This window comes from Haemaphysalis longicornis, unplaced genomic scaffold (genome assembly GCF_048455015.1).
Source record: "Haemaphysalis longicornis isolate Haplotype H1 unplaced genomic scaffold, Haemaphysalis longicornis Haplotype H1 scaffold_1, whole genome shotgun sequence".
In the NCBI taxonomy this organism is placed as follows: domain Eukaryota; kingdom Metazoa; phylum Arthropoda; class Arachnida; order Ixodida; family Ixodidae; genus Haemaphysalis; species Haemaphysalis longicornis.
The window spans coordinates 64849678-64857183 of NW_027526203.1; positions in this window are offsets into that span (position 1 = coordinate 64849678).

Genomic DNA, 7506 nt, shown 5'->3' on the forward strand with positions numbered 1-7506 from the left:
ATGCTTCCGTCAGTACGTTAGCCCCACTCCAGCGCGAAGAGCCTTCTTGATGACAGAGGATACGATATCGCTTCCGTTGCTGATGAATTTGCGGAGAAATTTCGTTCAGTATTTCGGTCCAACACCCTCTACTGCGCCAGGCAATGGTCCTCTCCTTCGGAATTCTGTATCACTCACGTCCTAAGAGGATGTTCTGAGGGCGCTTAAACAGGCAAAGGTGTCTCTTTCCTCTGCTCCAGATAGAATTTCTCCTGCGCTTACGGGGTTACGCTAAATGCTACGCTAAATTGCTAAATGCTTACGGGGTCATACCAATTTAAGGGGTCACACTGACGTCAATTCTCGCTTGTATATTTACCAACTGTATACAATCATCTACTTTTTCACGCGTTTCGAGAGTTGCGTGTATTGTTTTGGGCACAAATCTGTTGGGAACAAAAATGTGGGAAATCACAGGCCAATTTCTGTTCTGTCCTTTGCTCGGTGGGCAAACATGTTTGACTCAATTTTACACGAAATGTCATGGAGCAGTGGTAAAAAGACCCTGCAACACTATTTTCAACTTTTTTATTATATCCTAAATGTTTTCAGAACTTTGGAAAAAACACACAGTACTTAGAATAGGGGTTCACAAAATACCTTACCCGAAAATTACCTCTCTGTGCCCATCAGAAAACTTGGAAACCTGCTGAAAAGGTTTTTCTCTCTTTCCCGAGTCCTGGCGTTCTTTGAGCGCTCGAAGGACGTCATTACAGCAATGTACCGGATATTATCCGCTTCCTTTCCTTTGCAGCAATAAGTTCATTCGATAGCCATTTTATGAAAAAGCCATAAAGCAAGGCAGAAACGGAAGGCAGATAGTTCTGCTCCGACGAGAAAATCACGCAGTGCCGCTCTGGGCTTTTGATACCTATAGATTTAACAATGCTTCCAGACGCGAAGGAAAGAGTGAAAGCTTTTATCGGAAGTGTTACGGAGTTCCTTTTAAAACTTGCTGCTTCATTAAAAAAACTTTTTTATCTGGCCGTTCACCTACGAATCTTGCCTCGGAAGCAGTGCATGGACGGGGCCATGCAGCTCGATACTGTGTACTGTGACCTCCGTAAAACATTTGACGTCGTGTTTCGTCTCTGCTAATGATGAAGAATCTTCCGTTTATTGTGCTACGAAAAGTGTGCCTCAGGGTTATGTTCTGTGGACCGTTTCTTTCCTTTGTACGTTAATTACGTCTCAACCTCAATAAATCACTCTTCTTTTCTGTTATATATCCTGATGACATAAAAAAGTTGCAGCTGAGATCAACATTTAGTTCTTCAAGGAGCCATGAAAAGAAAACACAAGTTTGGTTCATTCGAAAGATTGCCTCGTTAGAACCATACTGACGCCACTTTTAATGCAAACTTCGCTCAAATAGGCTACATAATTAGGAAAAAAGGGAATGACCATGCCACCCACCAGCTCATCTCCCGCAACAGAACCTATGATGTCAAACTAGAATGCTCTGCGATTGGCGGAGGCCGGCAAAAGCAAACGCAAGTTAGGCATGGCTTACCAGTTTGCATAGTGAGCTATAGTCCGTGAAACATACTGCACATTCCTTTTATGACACTAAAAACGGTGGAGTAAACGGTTAAAGTTCCGAACGAACACGCAAACATGTACGCCAACGCGTACGAAACTACCGCCGGCCGAGCTGGACATCTCGCCGTCGCGCAGACGAATTTTCGCCATTTTCGGGTTCGAGGCTCTTCAGGTCCAACGAACCGTTCTAGCGCGCACAGCCGTGGCCTTCCTTGGTATCTTAATCCCCTGACAGGAAGTTGGCGTCATATCGCCAACCGGCAAAGGTAAAAATAAAAACGAGGGGAGTAAGGAACAACAAGCAGCGACGAGGTAGTGCCACTCGTCGCAGAAGTTTCAGAATGGTGGTCGTGTTGGCTTGCTGCTGTTGTTACGAGCTCGTTTTGAGCTTACAACTACTGAAAACTTCAGTTTGTTCGAGTATTTTACAATAAAATTTCGTTGCTGCGTACTGAAATGCCTATATAGTACGGGCAAATCGTCGAGGGAGTGCGACATCCCCGCCGGTGAAGAGATCTCCTTTCATGCGCTGCCCAACGACGAACATCGGCGAAGCACGTGGCTACGTTTTGTGAACTTTGCAAAGAGGAGAAATGGAGCTAAAGGAAGTGCGAGTGTGCTCGCTTCATTTCCGACGCAGTGATTACGGCAGGGACCTTTACGCTAGCTCACTCCTGGGACATGCCGCCGCTCGTCGCCGACTTCGTCAAATCGCCGTCAAAGCGCTCTGAGCTTGGGGAAAAAAAACAAATACCGTGCACACCGCGCATTGACGCTCGTATCTTTCTGGTCGGAGCAGATGAGCTCGCGCGAACGGCTTTCCATACACGACACCGGCCAACTGGCATAAGCGATCCTCCTACTGAAATTGAACTATTATTAACCGTAATAAAAATACGGCACATACGTACCAGTCCGTATTCGTCCGTCGCGGCGGGGCTGACGAGGCAGCGGTGCCGACGGCTTGGCGTTCGTCTGTTGTGGGTATCGCGGAATGGTCGTTTTCCGGTCCATCTGTGTATCGCACAACTCCTGCCGCTCATGCACTTAGAAGCGTTGAGCGTTCAAGTGGTGTGAGGTTGTGAAGCCCGAGCTCCTCGGCGAGAGCTTTGTTGTCCAGATAAGGCGATTCCATGACTAGGGCTGCGGGTGTACTAGGTTTTACTAGTCTTTTTAAAATGGCCGCCGTCTCGGTTTCGGCACGAGTTCCGGTTCCTGTTTGATTCCAGCGTGTGGGTGCTGCATGGAGTCGACATACTAAGTATCTGTTTTATTTACCGGCTAATATGACGCCATTTCACGTCACGAAATGTACAATTTAGCGGGAGATTTAAACATTTGGCTTGATTTGCTTTATTTCTCAGTGAATAAAGCATCGTTTGCTTCCGGGAAAGCGATTGGGCTACTTTGAAACACCTAATCTTTCGAATAAAACAAACTTTTGTTTTGTCTTCATGGCTCCTTTAATTAACCACGCGATAGCGTAACTTCAACTCCCAGGGAGCGTTTTGGAAAAGAGTTGCTGCGCTTACGATCTGTGCTTCACGAGAACTGAAGGTCAGCGAAGAGAGAAAGACTAGCACCAAGGGTTTTTAAGCACCCTGGACGAGGAGGCCCTCTGCGCTTATGTCGCTTCAGATATGAGCACGAATGGATCCACGGGCGGGGGGGTTGGTCAGCTTTAGCGAGCAAAAAGGCCGTTTCATTGTTTCAAGGTGTTCATTTTGTCTTTGTCGGGCTGAGCGTGTGTGCTCTTTTGTAAGAGAAGAAGAGACAGAGAGCTAGTGAAGATTTCTGTTGGGGAAATAATTGGTGTTGAGAAAAATGGGGTAAACATGTAAAGTCTAAGGCCCTAGCTGCAGTATTTTCTTCCCTTCTCATCTCTATCTTGACGTAACGAGCTGGTCAACGCTGCCTCCCATGTCTCCATACAAGTGGAATACGCAATGATTGTGCTGTTCTCTCCTCAATATCTCAAACATGGCTAGGTTGCGTGGAAGAAGGCGGAGGTTTCTTCGAATTTAGCACAGCTTTAAGTCAATGTGTACTGTTCCCACTAAGCATGTTCACCCACCATAGTGTTGTGGATACTTGTGTTGGCTTATCCTCCACAGAATTCCTGATTCTTCGGCATTGAGACCCCTTGCGGCACGGTGAGGGATCGTGTTCCTAGGCATAGATCAGGAGACGTTCTTAACGTTTTTCGGGGAGGGCAGCGAGGTAGCCGTTGTCGCAAGAAGCATGGCGTCTTTGTACCTCGTTCTCTTTCACACCATTGGGTCCCCGTGTACAGATGACGTTAACTTTCTTCATAGTGAATGTGGGTATCTCACGGAAGCCTTTCAGTACTATGAATGCAGCCCATCATTATAATCATCATCGTCATCGCATTCATCTGGCGTAGCAAGCCAGGCATCTTAGCTGGGCTGACATCGCCAGTTTTCATTAAATATTGTTCTCTTTCTCTCTCCAACAGCCTGACGCTTTTTGAGAGTCTCTAAGGATGTTTACGCTACTATTCGGTAGTGGCACTATTAAGACTGCCAAGAGGGTGGCTCCAACTTCGGCTTCTTCCTTTCTTTATGTAGCAGGGTCATTCAGTTCCAACGATTGCCAGAGTGGTCAACTGCGATAATTGCTGTCTCGTACATTCGTTCATCCCGGAGTCGGGGTATACTGTGTTCTCATGATTTTGGAACTCTCCTCGAATGAACTTGATCCTCCCATACCGCCTGTCCTTGTGTAGGTTTGGAGCAATGTTTTCGGTAATGGAGAACTTTTACGCGGCGTTGCTGGATTGGTGACATCTACATTATAGCGCCCAGCCATTCCTTTTCAGGCGGGGAGGGGGGCGGCATAGAGTTTGTTACTATATACAGTAGAGAGGAATATGGCGCTGTTGTCGGTGACATCATGGCCGTCTGTGTCGTCATGGGCCTCCATTAAGTCCCGCGCTCGCCTTAGTTTCGTCATTGGCTTAGATTGGAACGTTTTAGTGGCCGTAAATTGATATACAATGCCCTAAAAACGCAAAGAAAAGTGTGGAATTGTAAAGTTATGAAACAAAACACGCGGTTTTAAAGCTAAAAAAATAAAAAATAAAGACTGTTCCTTTTAGCGAGTCTGCCAGAACGGTTATGCTAACTATTCTGCAGACCATGCTGGTAGTGAACACTAATATAAAATTTCGGGAGAAACTCATTGAAGACTGTTTTTTGCTAACATTTCAAATAAAAAATTTTTTGAAAAGCTCAAAAAGGTTTTGTGTGCGTACCTATGAAAACATCGCCTTCGCGATGATTTCGTTCGTGGTTTCGTAACAGACCGTTTGCTACAACTTTCGCGGCGGCAAACTACTCTCTTAGTCAAGATGTCCGCGAGCTGTTAACATCTGTACAGCTACTGCAAAAAAGAACTGAAAACTGGGAACTGGTTAGAGTTGGTCGACGATCCTGAAAACGAAGATATTTCTACTAATATTGCCGCACCTGAGCCATCACCTTCGAAGCACCCATGAGATAATTCCACGCAGGTAAATGTCATCTGAAACAATGGCCCCGCTTCAGTTTTGCTGTTCAAAGAATTCAGGTAACACCTTTTTTGGGGCAAAAGACTCGTCTAAGCTCATCCATTAGCGATTTATTATTGTCCCTTTTCCTTTATTCCTTGAGGACACACGCCCTTGTCCTTCGTGGCCCCGGCTGTAACATGGCCTATGAAATTTGCCCGTTAGCTTTTTGGATAAATTATTTAGTGTGATTGTTCTGACCCTTTACTCGCTGAAGCATAGGTAAGTTTACTTAAGCAAAAGCTGCCTATTTAGTCTTAATCTTGCGTAGTACACGGGCCCGTCCGGTTCACAGCAGGAAGCTAGGTATTCTGTAAACTGTAGCATGTACCATCTTACTTCTTTTTGTTCTGCGCAATTGTTAGATTATAGACATTTTAAATGGAGAGACGGAAAGTTTAAAGGCGCAACAGCACATGCGTCTCATAATAAAAGCAGCCCTATATTAAGTGAACTAGGGAACAGTAAAATAGCTTGGCGCGAAAACCAGTGTGTCGGGAATGATTGCACGCTACATGCACCGGTCAGACACTTTGGAACTCCGAGAGAATGTTCGCAGCATCCTCCTCCCTTACTTAGTCGCTGTGCCATCAGCACTGGAAGAAAATTTTGAAGACACCCCTGCGTTTCCTTTACTTCTATTTCATCACCCAAAGGCGTTTAGGGAACGAGCAAGATTTTAAGGCGAAGCAGTGCGAGCCAGTTAAGAAATACGGCCATTTCGGAAACTTCGACTGTGAAGCTGAACTTTGGTGTCGAATGTGGGTGAACACGGACTTCAGTGAATTCCCGGTAAATCTTATTCGCTGGTGGGGCCTATCCCACCATCCCATCCCACCGTCAGTCGCGCTCTCCGAACGGCCATCATATTCCCGCGACGACGTGTTGTCCCCGCCGATCGTTCCTTTAGCGCGATTCCGTGTGTGAAAACGTGGCTTCGTTTAGCGATGTCCCACAACCCTATATCCGGACGTGCATGCTTTCGCTGCATTGTGAAAAAATAAGAATGAGGGGCATAGAGCGATCACATGGGCAACCAGTTTGCGTAGCGCGCGCGGTAGGCGCGTGGTGCTTTTACCGATGAGGTGGTGTAAGAATGGATTGGCACAAAGTACATATATGGCAATTAGTCGTAATCTTGCCTCGCAATGGCATTTACTTCACGTAGTAATTTGATCGGAGCAAAAAAAATTGCTTCAAAAACCTCTTCCTCCTATCATTCTGCTTACTAAAATGTTACCCTTATATCATAGAGTCATTTCTTTTTCTAAGGTTTGAGCGCTAATAAACATTGAAACTTGTAAGCACTGAATGATAAACACTAGAACTGAAACAGCGTTAATAAACAATGAAACGACGAAAAGAGTTTTCTTCGTTTTCTACATGATATTTACAATCCGTCGAATTTCTCTTAAATAATTTTACGCCCCTCCTCCCCTCCCATCTCACCACTGTGCCCCCTCGAGACGAAATCCTGCCGACGCCCATGACTGCGGCCAGCCTACCTGTCGGAGTAATTCGAGTAAAGCGAAGAAAGAGACGCAAACACGATGCAGCAGTAAAGAAGTCTGATAATCGTAGGATTTGCCTTCAGAGAACGTAAGCACACTTGAGTTTCCGAGGAATTTCACACGTCATTGACACCCTTCTGTTGAAACGCCGTGTTCTACGCGAGTACCGGAGTTGAAGCTATCCAAGGTCACAGCGGCGGGTTTTCGCGTAATGTGGCACCACATTTTAAGGTTTTCAAATTTACTCCCATTGCGCCCATACTCAAGAAGACTTTTTCGTCAAAGTTCTTTCAAACGAAAATTACTTTGTGTCTATTGCCGCCACAATCAGCCTCATACCCGTAAAAGGTATTTTTAAGTGTGCCATGAAGACAAAACTCAAATTCATTCAAATGATTTTATATTATACTACCCCCGGCTCTTCACGGCAGCTACCGATGCTCCCATTCTTTGTGCACTGACAAATAAAACGACTTAAACAGTAACTTTAATTCTTCCGCTGCGTCGTATGTTTCAAGACATCAGATATGACGTTTTATGGGCATGCAGCTACCTGAAATGAGAGTTATTATGCTGGCTGAGGCTGCCGCTATGAGTGCCATGTCTGGGAGAGTGTAAGGGGCTGACATTTTCCAAGAACTTCTAGTACTCCATTGCCAAGAACTGTGTTCATTGTACAGTAAACCGTTTTAACTGAGCAACGCATACACTTTTTCTTTTTAATATTTAACCGCACGGAACGTTCCCTGCGCGCACTCGACAGGCGTGCTGACGCAGCCGCGGTTACCACCCGCACGGTGCGTGCGGCGCGGAGCCGCGGAAACATGGGCGTGGATGGTACACGTG